At 39.5% G+C, this 20499-nt stretch overlaps 1 protein-coding gene across 3 annotated transcripts in view; it reads right to left on the reverse strand.

The window, feature by feature from the left end:
* Positions 1–19194: 19194 nt before the first annotated feature.
* The window catches only part of TDRD3 (tudor domain containing 3), a 96255-nt gene continuing 94950 nt past the window's right edge, over positions 19195–20499 (reverse strand). For all 3 annotated transcript variants that reach the window (XM_057428909.1, XM_057428907.1, XM_057428908.1), the window contains one exon: positions 19195–19440. The gene's annotated coding sequence lies outside the window, so the exon portion shown is untranslated. The remainder of the gene's footprint in view (positions 19441–20499) is intronic.

The raw sequence follows: 20499 nt of genomic DNA on the forward strand, positions 1-20499 counted from the left end.
GTTTCTACAGTTCTTCTGAATTCCAAATAGAAAAAAGCAAGTGATGAGCACCTGCCAAGAACAGCTTCTGGGACAGTTAATTAAGCTGCTTTCTGAGAAACAGAATAAAGAACAGCTGGAAGGTAACTACACCAGTCTTTACCTAAACATGAGATCGAACCAGAGTCTGCCCATGAGGCTGACTCCTTGCTGACAAACTTTTTGTTTCCTAAACTGTTAATTTAAAATTGTAAAGTATTTACCCACCTATATTCTCCCCACTGCCTATTATCAGTTGTGTCTATTTGTTATCCAGAAATTCCAGGTACTTCCCTGGATTTTTAAAGCATCGTGTACTCTATTATATGTAGCCCAGAGGTTTCTTCCCTCACCTAAAAGAGAACTGAAGCCTACACTACCTTCTTTCTGTGTTTGGACACACCATGTTGCTTAACAGGAAGCATCGTAGAAGTACTTAAAGCTATACTGCAACATGCAAGCAGGACATGCAGCTTTGTAAGATCACACATTTTTCCTCACAGTATTGATTAAAACCTGACAAAAACAATTATACACTTTCAGGTTCACTTCGATCAATAACATGTCCCGTCTTGCCTGGTGGGTGAGGGGAGAGCTGATATTTTACCGCACTGCACAGTTCACTAGAGATACCACAGGCCCTCCAGAGGTTGAAACACTAAGCAATAATTAATTTGATTGCAAGCTTCCATAAAACTGTGTCAGGAACAAAAGTCTTGGCAAGTTCTTATAAGAGACCTGAAGTAGAGGGAGAAAAGGAAAGAAAACAAGGCTCACCACTCTGTGGATCCAGCGACATCTTCTCAGTCAGGACTTGAAACCCTTTCTGTTTCAGTCTGATGCACGGATTGACTCCACAACTCGTTAAAGTTGTAAAGTAGGTATGCTTTTTATTCAGCGCTGAGACACACGGGGATAATTCCTCAAAGTCATGCGTGCCTCAGTGTTGTTTCCCTGTACATTTATTCTCTAAAGTTATATATATTCATAAGGTTGCACAACACGCCTATACATATTCATGTCCTATCCCCGCTTCATATTATAATGAGTTAGAAAGTCCTTTGAGCCTGCGCAGTGCCCCCTCTGGTCATGGGCAGGGCTCTCAAGATGAAGTAAATGACTCTTCCTCCTGTGGGTAGGGGTCTTCAAGATGAAGTAAATGAGTCTTCCTCTTCTTGAACTTTTCACCTTTTAGTCTTCACGTATGGCCTTAGGGTTTGGTCAGTGTCCCAGCCATAAACCCTCTGCATCTCCCCCTTCAGGCATCTGCTTTTCCTTATCAATAGCTGCTTATCGGTAGAATCAGGCCTCTGCTTTTCCTTTTCAATAGAACCAGGTGTCTGCTTTTCCTTATCAATGGTTAGTGCCTTTGTTCTGCTTAGTAGGCATGATAGGTACAAACAATACTTTTGTTTAAGCAAGTAGATTCCTCTAACCCCCCTGTACAACCCCCCTGTACAACCCCCCTGTACATTGGTTAATCCTGTATCAAGTCCATGCTCCCATCATGCCGGGCTAATACCTCCCAGCTAGAGCGCGGCCGTTATGTTTTCCATCGGCCCGGGATCTCTCGGAGCCCTCCCGCAGGAGCAGACTTTTTCCCATGCCTGCACACGCGCCGTGAGCTGCTCTGGAACGTTCCAGGCGGGTCAGGGCCTGTGGTGAGCCGCGGCAGGGTGCCAGCAGCCGAGGGGTCTGTGCCGCTGTCTCCAGGCTCACTGCTGCTGAGCCCGTTGATCTTCGTGGCCTCAGGGCAGACACCACAGGAAGACCATCCGCCACCTTCGTGCAGCTGATCCTGCTCTGCCCCGACCAACAACACCCTGCTCACCACCGACAGGCGCTCAGCCTCCCTCAGCTCCTTCTCTCCTTTGAGTTGTGAGACGCATGAAGAGGGTCTCCTGGCCATCACCGCATCGGAAGCACTAATGTGCTGATGTGCTGGCACCACCTGGCCACAGACACTTCAAAATGAATGTGATCTTTTCTCCATTTTGACTAATTCAAAAAGCATATTTAGCAGTGGAAAAGAAACATCACCCACAAGTGCATTCAGAGTTCATCCACTGTCACATTTGACAGAGCCGGTATAATCCTGTACGTCAAAAAAAAAAAAGGCTGCTCTCTCAAGTTTTGCTTACAGATGCCCATGCACAACTCGCTTACCTCAATGCCTCTCAGCCTGCCTCAGGATTTTATCTGCCAGGTGTCTGTCCATGGCTACAAGTTGTTGCTCTCATAAAGCCCCAAGCCTGAGCTGTTCTTGAAGAAGCATCTGCCTGGACTTCATTGACTATTGCAGAGCTTAAACTCCTCCTGCTATGCTGGGTCGTGTCACCTTGCAGGCTCATCACTCCTTCCCTGGTTTCTGAGGTAGGAACAAAAGCATGACCAGCCTATGGCAGGAATAGCTTCTGAACTGCTGGCTCTCCTTGCCAAAGAAGGAAGTATCTCTGAACTTGCTTCCAACAAACATATAGGGAAAAAATGCTTAGCTAGGGCTGGAGAAATAGATGAGAAGGTCTCAATGCGTAGATTCCCTTTTCTATAAGTAAAATGCTTTAGGGTCTGGACTCTACTTCGGGTAGTCTGCTGCCAAGGTACACTTGCAACTCAATTGCTGCCATCTCAAGGACTGGCATGCAGTTTTAACAATCCCATTTCCAGGCTCCCCTTGGGAGCACCCAGGAGAATTGCTCTAGGGTCAGTTGTTTTATTATTTCTTCAGAGAAAAGTCATCTCTGGTTTCAGCTACGGGGTTCAAGAACTCTGTCTCCTTAGCCGCACCCATAGGGCTAAAATCTGACACTACCTCCTCCTTAATCAACTCCAGCCTTCACAAAGGCTTCTTAATTTAAACCAAATTTTAATAGTTATGTAATCTTAAGCATCTCATGCTTCTCATTAGTTAATGATGTATCCCCAGATATTCCAGGGCTAGTTTATAGATATCACAGCAGGAAGATTTTAAATTATCCACTGCTTGAACACTCCCCCATCTGTATCAGGTTCCTATGCCCTTGCACCTACTTCAGGTCTCTCTTTCCCAAGAGCTGTAAGGCAGAACAAGAACTGCTGCTATAGTTGTTACAGAGTTCAAGAGCAGCTACTATTCCTGTCACCAGACACTTCTTATTCACTACCCCAGCCATTTTGATTGCATTTTCCTCTGCATGAATTGGCTCCATTTCCTGTTAAGCACTTCAGTAAGAAGAGTTCCAAGATGCTGTTTTTTCTACTCAAAGAGAGGTATGGGGGGAGGAGAGAATAAAAAACCCTCCAGGATTTCTAAAGCTGGCTGCTCAGGACAATGTCCAGACAGTTTTGAGTATCTCCAAGGATGGAGAGCCACAACTTTGCAACTGTGCCAGTTTTCAGTCACCCTCACAGAAAAAGTGTTCTGTGACATTCAGAGGGAGCATCCTGTGTTTCAGTCTGTGCCGATTCACTCTGGCTCTGACACTAGGTCCCACTGAAAAAAGCCTGGCTCTAACCTCTTTGTACCTTTCACTCAGGTATTTATATACATTGATAAGATCACCCGTGATACTTCTTCAGGCTCAACAGTCCCAGCTTTTTCAGCCTTTCCTCATATGTGAGAGATACTCCAGTGCATCAGTTTCTTTGCCTTTAGCTGGACTCTCTCCAGTATGTCCATGTTTGTCTTGTACTGGCGAGCCCACAGATGGACCCAGCACTCCAAGCATGGCCTCATCAGGCCTGAACACAGCAGAAAGACCACCTCTATTGACCTGGTGGCAAGGTTTTGCCTAATGCAGTCCAGGATACCATCAGCCTTCTCTGCAGCAAGGGCACATTGCTTTGCCTCAGATCACATAACAATGCACTCCGTATCTCCCTTCTCGACTGTCAGCCTCCTTTTCCTCAAAGATTACTTTATTCAGAACGTTCCTCACCTAACATGGAGAACTCTGAGACTTTTAAATTGAAATAAGCACCTCTGGGCTTACTGCAACCAGCTGTACCTATTAATGACAGTCAAAAGAGCCATGCAGCTTTCCAAGGCTCATACAATAGGTTCATAACCCTAATTCCCTTCCATCGTATATGTAAGGAACAGACCCGTAACAATCTCCTCCCCAGCATCACCCCATTCTTAGTAAAGGGCTGTATTTTCTGTGCAGTTTAACAGGAGTGCACCTTCCTCTTCACATAAATATGGAGTTTGCACATAGCAAAAGGGGCCAGGGTAGAGACTGAACAAGGCAGAAGAAAAGAATAAAGGATGGCAAGCAAGCAGGTCCAATGCCAGCACTGGGGACCTTGACTCCTCTCACCTCAGAAGTTAAGGTCATAATCCTCACTTTATTCATACAAGAAAGTGAGACTGTCTCACACACACACTGTCTTTCACACTGTTTCTTTTTTCATAATGCTCTCAGAAACTTCTCCCTTTACTCAATCACCCTTACTGTAAGTCTCTTCAAATTGTAATTGCATCATCTCCCAGTTCTGGGGGGCTCCTTTGCCTCAGGAATTCCAGGGATATGGCTCCTATTTGATGAAATTCTTTGTATATTTGTGTTCCTGTATTTTATTTTCCTTCAAATTAGACTAGGAACTTACAAGTACTGTGATCTGTGTGCACATCACATTGGGAATTTGGATCTTAGTCCATTCACTTGCCATTCTCAACCTTAGAGATTCCAAATGTCTAAGCAGTATTTGAACTAACTTCCAATCAGTTTCTTCTTTCCCCCACTCCGTGTACATATGACCCTTAGTCACACAGAAAAGCTCTACACATAATAAAACATTGCACTACTAAAGCTACCGGTACTGCATTAAACCTAGGTAGTCTGAAACTAATATAGCTGCATGAAGAAAATACAAGATGACTGCCCTGTTTTCACGGAACATGTACATTGTTTGACTTTTCCTTTCTGTATTTGCATTGTTACCTAGCACAGCAGCAGGGGTGAACAGCTTTGATGTGAGGTATGTGGTCTAGTCCTCTCTGTGGTTGCCTCTATCAAGAAAAGACAACGCGTGCAAGGTGCTGCTTTAGAGGATGTGATACAGAGCAGCAACTGAACCATTAATATGTAGGAGTACTACTGAGCTAAAAAAACACCTTCCTGCATGTCCTCTCCTGTTCTTGAGAAGGGAGCACTGAAGTTATTCCCCTGGACTTGCTGAGATTTTGACCCAAAGAGAGAAAGTAAGCATTAGTGGTGATAAGCATCATGCTGCCTGGGCAAAAGAAAAAAAATCATGTATGCTTTTGGTATGTTAAGCAGCAGGGTGATCAAAGTGCATCTGAACTCCCAACTTTCTGTTTGAACCAAAGAACGTTATATAGCGTGTTCCCCAGGCTAGCAACTACTGCCATGTGCAGATTTATACACCTGTTCATTGCGTTGATCCTGAGATGACTGTGTAGGGGAGAGCCCTGGTAAGAAACAGAGTAGCTGAAGTTGAGCTCCATCACGTGGCTGCTATGGCCACCTCATAGAGCAGAAGACTATGCCTACAGCTGAAGAGGGTATGTTGCCAGAGGTACTAATTAAACGTGGAAATTCATAGCAATTTTTTATGGTCATATTAATACAATCACCTTAGCCAGTCTTTTCTCTGGATTACTCACTTCCATTTACATGACTTGGTTCTGACTTCAAAATTTATTAAATTTGCTCCCTTTGAATGCAGAAAGAAAATGTAAGTTAAATACAAGGTAAGGCTTTCCCTGCAATATAAAAGAAAACTTAAGCAGAGATGAAAACAAGAGAGACAATCAGAAAAGCAGTCCTTCGCTGTTGAACTTCACTGTATTTTATAAGGCAATAAAAATACAGATTAATAGATTCCTTGTGCAATAAAAATGAAAATAGTACAGCTTTATTTCTTCCTTGCAACCCATTTAACCAGAAACTTCTGCACTGTTTTGCTAGAAGTACCTTTTCTCTAAGGACAGAAAGAAGGGGTGTAGAGAAAGGCAAATTATCCAAACTGTATATCGCTCCTGGAACTAATAATACCAAAGAAAGGAAAACAGCCTTGGAGTAATAGTTCTCTATTGCTAGAAAAGACAGAGATCTTAAATACCGGGTAGATAAAACAACTAGCAAATACATTGGACTACACTTCCTCTACATCACTTCACAGAGTGAGTGGGTTTGGTTTTGTTTGCTTGTTTTTTTAATGGAAAATAAAATGTTTTATGAAACCATAGTGACCACTCAAACTGAGACCCAAAAGCAGTATTAAACACCTCAGCTGGATGACATAAAGACATTCCATTGCAGGTACCTATTCACCACTTTTTCCATGATTGCCTGCAACTACAGCCTTGCCTTTCATAGTAAGGTACATCATAAATAAGAGGTTAAACCATGATGGAAAGCCAGTTAGTCTCCACTGCTTCATCTCAACTTTTAGGCTCACAACTGGCTCAGTGACATCAACATGGGGAGTGGGAAGCAGAAAATTCACCAAAATCTCTTTTAAGACCCGCATTGTGAACACTCTCCAGAACATTCTGCCCCAAACCAGAAATAGCCAGGGAATGCTCAGCCTCCAGGTGCAAACCAACTGTGAGTATAGTCTGTACCAACAGCAGAAATCGTGAACCATCATATACTTCCAGTGTCCCTGGCTGGACAGTCAATGGAAACCACACTGCTAAATCTTCCTCTACATGGAAATTCATAGAACTCTCTTAAAAATCTGAGCTTTTCACTCAGTCAGTATCAGGTTATGATAAATTTATGTGAGAAAATCCAAGCTCTCCTCCCTGAACTTAGAACCCTACAACCAATCACCTCCACGTGAATTCTTTAAGGATTGTTTCTTTGTTCCCTGGAAGATATAAAATGCTGGCTCGCACTCTTAGTTTTACTTCCCTGGGATGGGAGGCAGGGAGGAAGAAGGGACAGCCCTCAAGGTAGCCATGCAAGCATGCTCTGTAACTAAGTGATTAAAACTCACGTTTGCAAACAAACTGTTAAATTTTGCTTACTAAATGCAGTTCAGTTAACAGGTATCTGCTTATTACTGACAAAAAAGGATATACATTTCCTTGAAAATAAAAGGTGGAAATCAAAACCAATTAAGACAGACAACTACTGTATGTTTTACATAAACCGTAAGCATGGACCACAAGGGTTTGGGAGAAGCTTTCTTACACAGCAACAGATACAAGCCTGCTAAGGTCACAGATTGAACCATGAGCATCACTGGTTAAAATAAACATGGTACAATTTTAGCCAGCATGGACAGAGGTATGACACATTGCATTTATTAATGAAGACAAACATAACTGATATCAGAAGTAAATCCAGTTGGATTTTTTCTTATTTTTTTGTACCTTCCATTTCAAGGAAGTTTGCTCTAGAAGTCAGATGCTTTTACAGAAAGCCATTAAAGAAATGAGGTAAAAAGGAAATTGCTGTTGCCAGACACGTTCATCTCCATCTTTATAAGTAGCATCTGCTTGAAATTACCCCTAATGAACAAGCTGTATTCTTAAATTTCTGCACAATCTGAAAAAATTTGTTTTAGACAATTTTTCATTCAGAGCTGGAAGGATTCAGTTTGAAAGATTGCCTGGATATTTCTCAAGGTAATTATCAGAGAATCACAAAACTCTGTCAAGAGGTGCTAAAAATCCAAGTAATCAACATAAGCACTTTGAAGAACATCCATTCGAGACAGCAACTTAGGTATTCTTAACATGAATATCACTGAAGAATTAAGATCCCATTTTTACTGACTCCAGAAAGTCCATTAATTCCCCTTCCTTCAAAGGTGGAAAACTGCAGAACACTGTGTTGAGGCATTTCAGGCAGAAAGTATGTATTTCCTTGAATAAAAGTGCTTTCTGTCCAAATAAACATGATTGCCCCTTTCTTATATGCCCGAAAACAGAATGATAGAAGAGTTAGGGTTGGGTTAAGATCATCTAGTTCTAACCTCACTGCCGTGGGCAGGGACACCTCACACTAAACCATGCCGCCCAAGGCTTCGTCCAGCCTGGCCTTGAGCACCACCAAGGATGGAGCATTTACAGCTTCCTTGGGCAACCCATTCCAGTGTCTCACCACCCTTACAGTAAAGAACGTCTTCCTTATATCTCATCTAAACTTCCCCTGTTGAAGTTTGAACATGTTACCCCTTGTCCTATCACTACAGTCCCTAATGAAGAGTCCCTCCCCAGCATCATGCTAAGCCCCCTTCAGATACTGGAAGGCTTCTCAACTTTCTCAGCCTGTCTTCATACAGGTGCTCCAGTCCCTTGATCATCCTTGTGGCCCTCCTCTGGACTTGTTCCAACAGTTCCATGTCCTTCTTATGTTGAGGACGCCAGAACTGCACACAATACTCCAAGTGAAGTCTCACGAGAGCAAAGTAGAGGGGCAGGATCACCTCCTTTTACCTGCTGGTCATGCTTCTTTTGATGCACAAGCCTATTCGCTTGTGCCAACTGTAGGCTTTCTGGGCTGCGAGAGCACACTGCTGGCTCGTGCTAAGTTTCTCATTGACCAACACCCCCAAGTCCTTCTCCACAGAGCTGCTCTGAATCTCTTCTCTGCCCAACCTGTAGCTGTGCCTGGGATTGCTCCGACCCAGGTGTAGGACTTTGCACTTGGCATGGTTAAACTTCATGAGGTTGGCATCAGCCCACCTCACAAGCATGTCCAGGTCCCTCTGGATGGCATTCCTTCCCTCCAGCGTATCAACCGAACCACACAGCTTGGTGTCATCGGCAAACTTGCTGAGGGCGCACTCAATCCCACTGTCCATGTCAGCGACAAAGATGTTAAACAAGACCGGTCCCAACACCGATCCCTGAGGGACACCACTCGTTACTGGTCTCCAGCTGGACATTGAGCCATTGACCACAACTCTTTGCATGAGGCCAGCCAGCCAGTTCTTTATCCACCGAATGGTCCATCCATCAAATTGATGTCTCTCCAATTTAGAGACAAGGATGTCATGTGGGACAGTGTCGAACGCTTTGTGCAAGTCCAGGTAGATGCCATCAACTGCTCTACCCCTGTCCATCAGTTCCATAGCCCCATCATAGAAGGCCACCAAATTGGTCAGGCAGGATTTCCCCTTAGTGAAGCCATGCTGGCTGTCACCAAGCACCTTGTTGATTTTTCATGTGCTTTAGCATGCCTTCCAGGAGAATCTGCTCCAAGATTTTGCCAGGCACAGAGGTGAGACTGACTGGTCTGTAATTCCCCGGGTCATCCATTTTCCCCCTCTTGAAAATGGGGGTCATATTATCCTTTTTCCAGTCGTCGGGAACTTCACCTGACTGCCATGATTTTTCAAATATGATGGCCAGTGGCTTAGCAACTTCATTTGCCAGGTCCTTCAGGACCCGTTGATGGATTTCATCAGGTCCCATGGACTTGTGTATGTTCAGGTTCTTAAGATGGTCTCGAACCAGATCCTCTCCTACAGTGGCCCTAAGGTCTTCATTCTCACAGTCCCTGTGTCTGCTTTCCAATACATGGGTGGTGTGGTCAGAGCCTTTGCCAGTGAAGACTGAAGCAAAGAAGTCATTCAGAACCTCAGCCTTCTCCAAATCCTGTATAGCTAGTTGTCCTGAGAACTTCCAGAAAGGGCCCAGCTGTCTCTAGTTTGTCTTTTATTTGCTATGTACCTATAGAATCCCTTCCTGTTATCCTTAACATCCCTAGCCAAGTTGAATTCTAACTGGGCCTTAGCTTTCCTAACCTGGTCCCTAGCTTCCCGCACAACATCCCTGTACTCTTCCCAGGCCGCCTGTCCTTGCTTCCACCTTTTGTAAGCCTCTTTTTTCATTTGAATTTTCCTCAGGAGCTCCTTATCCATCCAAGGAGGTCTTCTGGCCCTCCCACTGCACTTCCTTCTGGTTGGGATGCAACACTCCTGAGCTTGTAGCAGGTGATCCTTGAATATCAACCAATAATCTTGGGCCCCCGCGTTCTCAAGGGCTACATCCCATGGAACCTTCCTAAGCAGGTTCCTGAAGAGCCCAAAGTCTGCTCTCTTGAAGTCCAGGGCAGTGAGCTTGCTGCACACTCTTCTCACTGTCCTGAGGGATCTTGAATTCAAACATCTCATGATCTCTACAACCAAGGCTGCCCTGGAGCATCACATTTCCAAACAGCCCCTCCCTGTTGGTGAGCACGATGTCAAGCATGGCACCTCTCCTTGTCGGCTCCTCTATTACTTGCAGAAACATGGGCTACCTAAGCTCTTACATTAATATGACTCAGCTATGAAGGACAAAGGGATTTTTCTCGTTACATGCAGATTCAGTGGTATTCATTATGCAGCACTCAAGTACTGTCATGCAAGGAATTTTAGGTCTGGGTCCTTCAAAGTGATCCAGGATCACAGTAATTTTTCATGTTTCCAATTTAACAGTGATCAATTAAACATTTTAAAAGGGTAGCTTTGCTGAAGATGCTTCCAAATAACTAAACATTAACTGCATGAAGAAATAAGTTATGTAACCTATAAAAGACTTTGCCATTATCCTAGCTCAGCTGTTTCAGGCATCTTAACAAGAACAGGCAAGATTCCTTTCCAGTTCCTGGAAACCATACTTTTTGGCAGTAGGCAATGCATACAGAAATATGTATGTTTAGTCTTCTTAGATATTTATAATTACCCTAGTCTTTAATATATAATGACAAAGAATGTTTACTGACAACTGGAATGAACACCGTTTCTCAACTTCCTATATATCTGAGGCAGAAAAGCAAAGGAATTTTGTTTTAGACGAAGCACTTCTTTATTAAGTCTTTAAAAAGAAATTGTCTCACAGTGCTTCTCCTATGAACACTGATTTTGAATATTCTTTTGTAAGTAGAGATAAAATATTTCTGTATTTTATAAGCTGATATAGTGAATCTGTCATCACTGATAATCAGTGACACATTTTCACCGTGCTTTGAGCGCAACACAGACAGAAAGCTCATTTCAAATGCTTTATTAGAACACAAGTTTAAAGCCATAAAGGCAAGGAGGAGCCATAAAAAGACAATGCAGGACATTGGTTTGATTGGGGGGGGGGGGGCGAAGGGGAGTGCAAAGATTGTTTGTTTTAGGAAAAAAGTTATATATTTTTTATTGCATTCTAAAAATGCGAGCAGAGGCAGTCATACCCACCATCTGGAGTAGGGCATCTTCTAACACTTACTGAAGCTGGTGAGCCAGCCTGTTTCAACCATTGCCCAAAAAGGTCTCAAGAGCAGGTCCTTACACTGCTTATATGGCAGAGAACATGGACATATGATACAAGGACAGGAATAAAAATCATTCTACTTTGACTATCGTGGTACAGTCATAGTATTATATTACTATAATCTGTTTCCCTAAAGCGAAAGGGAATTACTGTTTAAATGATCAATAACCTTGCAGTAGGAGGATTTCTACCAGTTTAATTCGCTCAGGAAGGAAAAAGTATACTCTTACATGATCTAGTTATTAGGCAGAGAACACATTTCACTGTATTTTAGGCCCAGGTCTACCTGTACTAAGATATTTATGAAGAACTATGTTCTATAAATAGTTTCGTCTTTAAAAAAGTAAGCACTGCTAGGCTCCAAGTTATGCATTTCTCTAAGAATGTAAATATTAAATGACAGCCTTTAGGTGAATGAACAATGACCTTAATCAGCCACGCTCAATGGACCACAGCATTATAATTTGATCTTGTTCATTACGTATTACTTGGCATTAGATAAATTGGAAGTACTTTCTGAATTTGCCAAGCACAGCTGAGGTTCCTCCTCCATAACTCCTTCAATTAATCACACATAGATGGTGACTTGTATACTGTATTTTGGGTTATTTATCTTTACTGCATATCATAGTTTATAATAAATGAGCTCACAGTATAAATCTTCATGCAAAGGAAAGTTTTAAATATGCTAACAACTTTAATATTTTGTACATTCAAGTACGCAGCTAGAGGAACTGGACCAAAAAAAGGCTCAATAAATACAGACTCTTAAAATTTATTCTCACATAAATCCTCAGGTGATGCTTTAATTCTGCAGTCCACAAGCAAATATAGTGGAAGAGACATAATTAAAGTGATGGGATAATCTAATAGAAAATAAGATATTCCAGTCTTTCAAATTACTCTGTTATCAGCACAGTCTATTCCAAGTTTTATGGGATAAACAGATATATGTTACAGCTCATGCTAGTAACTACTAGCAATAAAACATACTCATTGAGAGCAAGTCCTGGAGGAAACAAGCATTTATTTTTCATTAAATGGGCACTTCAAGATATGCCTACCCTTATGATTTGTACATTTCCAAGTTTCCTTGGAAGCAGTTTGGAGACTGTGTTGGGAGCTCCCTGTTCCTCAGGTCCTGCTGCTGAAAACAGACACGAGTTCAGCTGTTGCCAAGTCCATGAGCATCAGACTTCATTAATCTTGTGCCCAAGGCTAGTCCTGCTCCTGACATGCATTTCTGTTCCACATCGGAAACACAAGTAGCTAGCACAGAGATTTCACTCTGATAGCATTAGCCTGTTTTGCTTCTGTGTCCTAACATATCACACAATGTATCGCTGTCAGGAAATGGTTTTCCTGCCCTATTTCAAAGCATTCCAAATAGCATTTTTAAGATAAAAAAGTTGCTTCATAATGGTAATATCAACAACATGATAAGCAACCTCTTCTTCCCCAGGCTCAGTTACTACTGTCTGAGTGTGTGCATCAGGTGTGCTCAACTCTCTGCCTGTCTATATTCAAGTTGTTGAGTTTAACAACCAGTCACCTTGTCAAGAAACATCAGCAGGCTGACACTAAACTCAGCATCTGCTAACAGAGCACTGTTTTGTTCTGTTGAGTGACAGTCACCCAGCATACAAGGAGTCAAACTATTTTAGAAACATATTAGAGCAAATTCTCAGTAGCAGCACTAGATAAACCACGCTTAGAGACTGTACAATGCGAGTCATTCCATCACAATTGCATCCTTATATTTGCTTTTAAAAAATTACTTAAAAACAGCCTATTTTTGGATCTCCCTAGCATTTTATAAAGTGTCATGAATCGGTGGTTTAGGGTCACTCAAAGAATCAAAAGTATTAGCAAAAGCAGTTTTAATATGAATTTGTAAAAGTGCAAATTAACAAAGTTCAGTGCTACAGTTAACTGTACCACTTACTACATTGATAAAACATACAAAGGAAAATAAAGTTCGAATTTATTTAGAATGATTTAGAGACCGACAATGCAAAAAGGGAGAGCCACCCACTGAGTCAAGAAGTTCAGAGTGGATCCCCTTGCTTTCTAAACTCCTGATGGAGCTTAAGTGCAGCTAAACCCCATCTTAGTCCCAACTTAGTCAACAGTTTACATGTAAAGCGTTATGTATGTAATCAATTAGTAATGGCTAAAATATCACTGTCCAAGGTATTAGCAAAAGGTGACTTTAATAGGATGTAGTAGAAATACCAGTTTACCACAGATGGGATCACATTCAAAGGATCTTAATTTTGGAATTCTATCTATGAACACTGTACATTCTACCCATTAGCGGCTGCATTTCAGCATGCTAAGTTCTTTGCAGATGGTATACTTTATTCCACAAAATTGTTAAATATCATAATTTAAATAGTTATCTTTTCCACCTGTCTTGTCAAGTATGCACAACTGCAGTTAGCAACACATTAATAATATATTTATCCCAAAGTACTATTTAAACACACAACATTCCAGCTTCTTCCATATTTTCCAAGTATAGAATACAGCTTCTCACATTAAGTTAGAAGAAACTCTGAAACCAACATCAGTATCTTAACCTATCTATCAGTTTTCATCCAAGCCTCCCAACTCCGAGACTCTGAGAAACAGTGCCAGTGGCAGCTACAGCCAAGTTTCTCACAGAGTACAGAGACTGAATGTGGTGCTAGGCTAAGTTGTTTTCAAATACAGTTATTCTACATCAGGAATTGTTCAGCTCTTTAATATCTGGGAAAAAAGTCAGATTCCACAGACACAGAGTGCAAAGGTTCTCAGCTGATCCACATGGCATTTTTTCTCATTTCACAACTCCTGCAACTTTCTTTTTAAAGATGTGGTAGGCATCAGCTTCTCATTTTAAATTTGGTCATATTTTCAGTGATTTATGTACAGCTGCAAGAATTTATATTTTCCTTTTAAAAATGAGAGTTCACAGTTAAAGCAATTAAGTAAAATGGAGTAGCACATGCTAAATTGTGTTGTCATTTCTGCAGCTGTACTACACTGAAACTCAGCTGTATCTCCTATTCCTGATTAATGACAGCATGACGTGTCTCAACTTCACCAGGTACAATGTTAAATCAAGTTCTGATACACCTTTTAATCCAACCCATTGCAGTAAAACAGCCACACTGTATCTAACCATCAAGAATATCTGTTACTGGGGGCATTTGATCATAACATACCTAAAGAGACTGACACAGCAGGAGTAGTGAAATGCTGGAGTATATAATTTGTCTTATTCCATCAATTAAGCTGGGATGAAACATTTTTAATTAGTAGGGACAGAGGCGAATTATAAAATTTTTACATTTAAAAAAATCAGTTTTGAAGAAAGCTATTTTACTTACTCAAATAGCACACGGAACACTGGCTTTGCATATGCTATTCTAGTCTCCCAGTACAACCCTCCTCGCTATTCGTGGCATATCAAAATGATACAGCATTCCTTATTTATTCTGCTTTTTACTTTTATTATTATTCTAAAAAAAACAAGTTCCTTTGCTAAATAGCTACAGAATAATCAGCACAAAATGGATGGTTGAGACTTAAATTTGTGCACGAACATGCAAGAGTATAACTGTTATAGCAGAGGAATAACATTATAACAAAATATAATTGGGTTAAGACTATTTTGACTATAAAACAAATATAAAATATTATTTATGTTCCTTAGCCTTTGCAGTTTAGAAATATATGGTATAAAATCAAAGCAAAGCATCCAAGATCCCATGACATACTAAAGTGCCCGAAAATGACATGAGTATCTTCTGTACAATATTTACCTATGCATCCTTTTTAAGATAGATTATTCAAGTTACATGACATATTACAAGGCACTATGACAGCAAACATTTTCCTTAGAAGCAGCTGCAGAATTTTTTTTTTAGGCCATCTATAGTTCTCTGTTGCTATTATACAATTAATCATTTGAGCACATGTAAGATTTATTTTTAATGTATACTAGATTCCGGTTTAAGTCATACCACCATAATTTCCAGATTATAATTAGGTCCATCATCAGCCCATGTGTTTGTATGGAAACTGACTTTTTATGGTCTCTCAATTTCATGGGAAAATTAAGTATTGATGCAATTTCTTTACTTTTTATATTGTTTGGAACCATTCTCAAAATCTCAAAACAAAATAGTAATTTAAAGCCAGAACAGGCCAACATAAAGAATTACATGCAGTAAATAGCAGAAAAACAAAAAATGTAATTATGAGTCTCTTCTGTTGCTTTGAAGAATACCACAAATACACAAAGCTTTTCATATGCATGTCATGCTATAGGAAGGTCAGTGGCTACATGTTTGGAGTACCTTCCATACTTTAACTGCTCTCCTGCAATAGGTTGCTCTAAAGCATTTCAGGGAAAAAAAAAAAAGAAAAAAAAAACAAAACAAGAGAACACCTCAACAGTCATACAGTAAGTAGAAAGCTAAACTGAGTTAGCTAGATTGCGCAATAGCCATTCTTGAGGCTTATACAGTTCTCAAGAAAGTTATGATTTTACTGGAGTTGGATGAAGTTATGCGATGAAAGGACAGTCAAACTAGGATTCTTCTCCAAGAAAGCATCTACAGACAATAATTCTGAACAATACATTCCTGTGTATGCACAAAAACACTGGAGACTTTTCTGTATGAAGTCCCCTCCACCCATACTGCTACAAAGGGACTGCTTACCCTACACTGCCAGATTCTTTCAGCTACCTGGCTTACATTAGAACAACCTTCATTAGCCAGTTTTGCTGTTTAGGACTTCTCTTGAGAAGCTCTCTTCAGATTTACCTAAAACTAAATCTTTATCTTCCATTAACCTTTTACTCATTCTGTATGTAATGCCAAATGCATCTCATGGGTAAGATTTGTCCTTCCTGTGATATCAAGTGTTCAGCATCCAATGAACATATGAGTTAATAATGCTTTGGAAGGCCAGATTTCCAACAGGTTTTATCTGCATAAGGTTTCAAGTCATTAGACAGAGATTCTGCAGAGACAATTCCAGCACTGTTTCTTGATAGAGGCAACCTTGACAAGTGATCCTCAAAATGCTGTGTACAGCTGTTACCAAAGACTTATTAACACCTGTTAGTGACAAAAGGAAAAGTTACATTAGTATATATATAAAACACGTATGAATATCTATCAAATTATGTTAGTCCAAGGAAGAATTTTAAATAAAACCATGACAACGTCAATCAAATTTTTTAATAAAACTCTGGAAACATGCAAGGTTAAACCAGAACATTTCCACCCTTTGTTTCAAAATGATTTTATATCTCAATATAAAGGAAGAATAATATATTCAGTGCCAAGATTGCCACCTTGGCACATAACTTTTAGAATAATTTAAATCAGAAATTCCAGGGGTTTGTTGTGTTTTTGTGGTTTTGTTTTTTTTTATTTCCTTTAGGTAAAAAGGTTATATACAAGTCCATGGCAAGGAAAACATCTCCTTAGAATTGAATTCCTAAAGTCAAGACAGAAATTCTCATAAACTGTATCTATTACCCTACTAAAAGGCCACATACCAGGGATCTACTGATTCACAGGGCCAACTGGCTCATGTCCTGCTTGCAAAGTGCAAAGTTTCTTTGTGACATGTTTGTCGTAGAAACAGCTGGTCAAGAACACTCCAGAACAGAGTCAAAAATCAAGCTAGCAAATAAATAGCTTGGATGATCAGGATCCAGTGCTCCTTATCAACCTTCTTTGTCTAACTACACAGATGTTGCCCCACAAAATTCAGGAGCTTGCTTTTGCTGCTGTTTTTGACAAATTAGAAGTTAACTTTCCTATCAAAGACCGACCTAGTCATGGTAGCTTTTTCTGAACATAAAAGGTAAGTAATGTTGTTCTTCTGTATGTAAACTTTACTATATTGTAACTCATTAATTAGAATTGTGGTATTGATGTATTATGCAAATCAGTAAAATAATTTAAATATAGTTTATCATCATGTTGTTTCCAGATATAGAAATCAATGAGCATGAATATATTAATTCTTGCTTTTCAGAACAGGTTGACACAAATGGTTTTTATCTACTCAATCACTGGTTCTTCACATCCTAAGCAGGCAGAGCTTTCAAAAGAAGTATTTTTTCAGTGAAAACCAAAACAGAAAAGAATCATAAAACACACAAAGACAACATGTCTTTTCAAGAAGACCCTCTATCTGTATGCTTACTCTGGCTTTCCAGTCCCTCAGCATCAGTGAAAAGACCAGGCCATGGTCTTTACGGTTTTATAAGCAAAACCAATAATCTCAAATATATTTCATTTGCCTCCAGACATGTGGTAATTTCACAATACCATAACCACTATAGAGTAATGTTGCACTGTAGGTGTATAAGCTTAGAATTTTCCTAAGTAGGCATTATTTTTTACAGTTCACTAAATCAGATGGCACTTTTCAGAATTTTAAGATTAGTTCACAGCAAGAATGAAAGCTCAAAAGAACATAAAAGTTACTTTCAGAAATTACTTTGGTACACTGACTATAGGGGTAATTTAATGCAGTCTATGTGTAAACAAAAATCAAAACTGCTTCTTAAAAAGATGCCATAGCTGCACTGCTTTCTGAAGCTAAATAGCTGCTTTCAGTGGTCTTAGCAATAGTTCTGGAAGTAAAGCATCCAACATCCAATGTATTAGATCTACAATTTATTTATTTACTAGTACAATTTAGCAGATCTGACCAGGATGATTCATAGTATTTGGAAAGTGATTTCTAACCAAAATCTAACAAACTTCATAAAATTTGTTGTGTGGCAGTTTATAGTGAAGAGCTTCAAAACTGGACAGCTCATGTTTTAAGTTTCCAAATTTTAGAATTATTAGTGGGTTGCATTATAATTCTTAACAAGCTGCTTAGGATCCATTAAGGGAGCAAAACATTTGGTTCCTTACTATTCTGCAAATACTTGTAATGTTTTGACTGCATTCATACAGTAATCCATCCTAGGTACTGCATTCAATTACATCCTCATTATAAAACTTCTTTTCATCCAGATAAACCAGGTTCTATCCAAACAGAGTACTGCATGAGCCTTCAGAGAGAAATTCAGTAGAATTGTACAACTTAATACCATTAATACATATCTCAGGCAAAATTCTGTCTTTACAGAACTACCTTGAAACACACATGCTATTTCAATGTTACTTATATGATCAGAATAAAGCTTAGAAGGGATCTGCATGGTACAAAGATCTTGAGTGCTTCTGAGTTAAAGAAATAAGGAAATTTCAGATATTTGTCATAATCACATAAGATTCAAAGATACAGCTTAGAATAAGAAGTAGTTTGACATAAAGATTCTTTCAAGCACCAATGATAATTGAAAAAATCTAATAATATAATCAATAAAAGCAAAGTTTCAAGCTACAAGAAATTACATACTATTCAACAGGCTGCACATGTGTGCATGTATATGCATATTTACGTTTAAAATACTCCTATGCATCTTTTGGTATTTCTTGTTTAAACTACTTTCCTGTACTTTCTAGAAATGTTTCTACCTCTGTAATATAAATATTCCTAAAAAGAACATATTTACCTAAAATAATTTGAAAATTACTATTGAAATTCATGATATTTTTTCTCCTTCCCTTCGACCTTTTAGTCACAGATTATGAAAAGCATAATAGGCAAATCTGTAATTTGGCCTTCAGCAACTTTGGACAATAAGCACAGAAAACAGTCAAAACCTAATCAGAATTTCTCTGTACAATAATTAGCAGTTAATTTTTAACATGGTTCACTAATGCTAGCCTGAAATATAAAGGCCCAATGCTGTCTACTTTTGAGAAAATGTTTAAATTTTACTTAACTAGAAACAATATTAGAACCAAAATCAATTAAAAACTAATAAAAATCATGATACGTTAGTATTATGTTAACTAACAATAAAGGCTCAGTAAAAAGAATACAAGGCAAAGAACAGAATAGTGCACTGTGGTTTTATTGATGGCAGCAATGACAATTTGCCTCTTTCATATGTAAAAAGTATTCAGCTTTATACAACTAAGAACTTTAAAAAAGTCTCTTCTGTTGTCAGGTCCAAATTCCTTCTGCTCACATGAACTTTCTTTGTTCTGTCCTGTTGCTTGGAAAAAGCCAGGCTTTCTCCTAGAGGTCTTCAGCAAGTTGGAGCTGCCAGTGAATTTCCCCTCACCCCAAGAAGGTTTCTAAATGAGAAAAATAAAATACAGTAGATAAGCATAAAACCTCTCTGCTTTTTGTGCAACATACACTTTACTGTTATTTCATTTTCTTCCTCCAAAAGAGCAGGTATCTCCTTTTCAGCACTTACAGAGATAGAAGTCTTGCAAAGAATAAATCAGAAGGCTGCACTTCAATACAATAAGTATGATTGGTTTTATACAAGGAAAGAACACTTTCTGGCAATGACTTCTCACAGAAATGCAGTTTCTCCATTGCTAAGGAAGGACTTTAATACAGATTTTATAGCAAGTGTGAGAAGGTGTACATTAATTCTGTCATGGAGCAAAGGAAAACCCAAGAAACAGATAATAACCAAGTACTCATAAGTTCACACTCTCAGGTTCTTTCAGGATTTTCCAAAAGCTATGATCCTTCAAAACACTCATTTCTGATTACTTGTTCCCCTTCTTTTTCATACAATCATGATACTCTATACAGGAAGTGTAAGCTCAGGATATATTTTTATTATTGTTAGATTCTAAATTCTTGTCTCCTCATTCTCTAGAAGTATCTTATTTTACAGACCTGTTAAAGCTAGTACTTGACTCATACCCTAAACAACCGACAGTGGGTTCAAGGGCTCTGAATGCAGTGCTCTGATAAAATTCTGTGTTAGTGTTTTCTATCTCACACTGCTAGATATTCATAAAAGATCATTTCTAGATCAACTGCAACCACAGTGAGGTACTAATTATCCCATACTTCTGTTACTTCACCTTAACATGACTACTCTATTGCTCTGTCTTCAAAATACCAATGCAAGACTTCCTGCAAGTCTGTAGCAATTGTTCTTAATACCAGAAACATAGAACAGTGCAGCAAGAACGTCTTCAGAAGGACATAATCACAGAATGGTTTGGTTTGGAAGGGACCTTTAAAGGTCCTCTACTCCAACCTCTTTGTCCTGGTTTTATCTGGGATAGAGTGAATTTTCTTTCTGGTAGCAATGCACAAGGACATCTTCAACTATATCAGGTTTCTCAGAGCCTCGTCCAATCTGACTTCAAATGTTTCCAGGGATA

This window comes from Pezoporus wallicus, unplaced genomic scaffold (assembly GCF_028554395.1).
Source record: "Pezoporus wallicus isolate ANWC-B61680 ecotype Strahan unplaced genomic scaffold, APGP_CSIRO_Pwel_v1 contig_3656, whole genome shotgun sequence".
NCBI lineage: Eukaryota > Metazoa > Chordata > Aves > Psittaciformes > Psittacidae > Pezoporus > Pezoporus wallicus.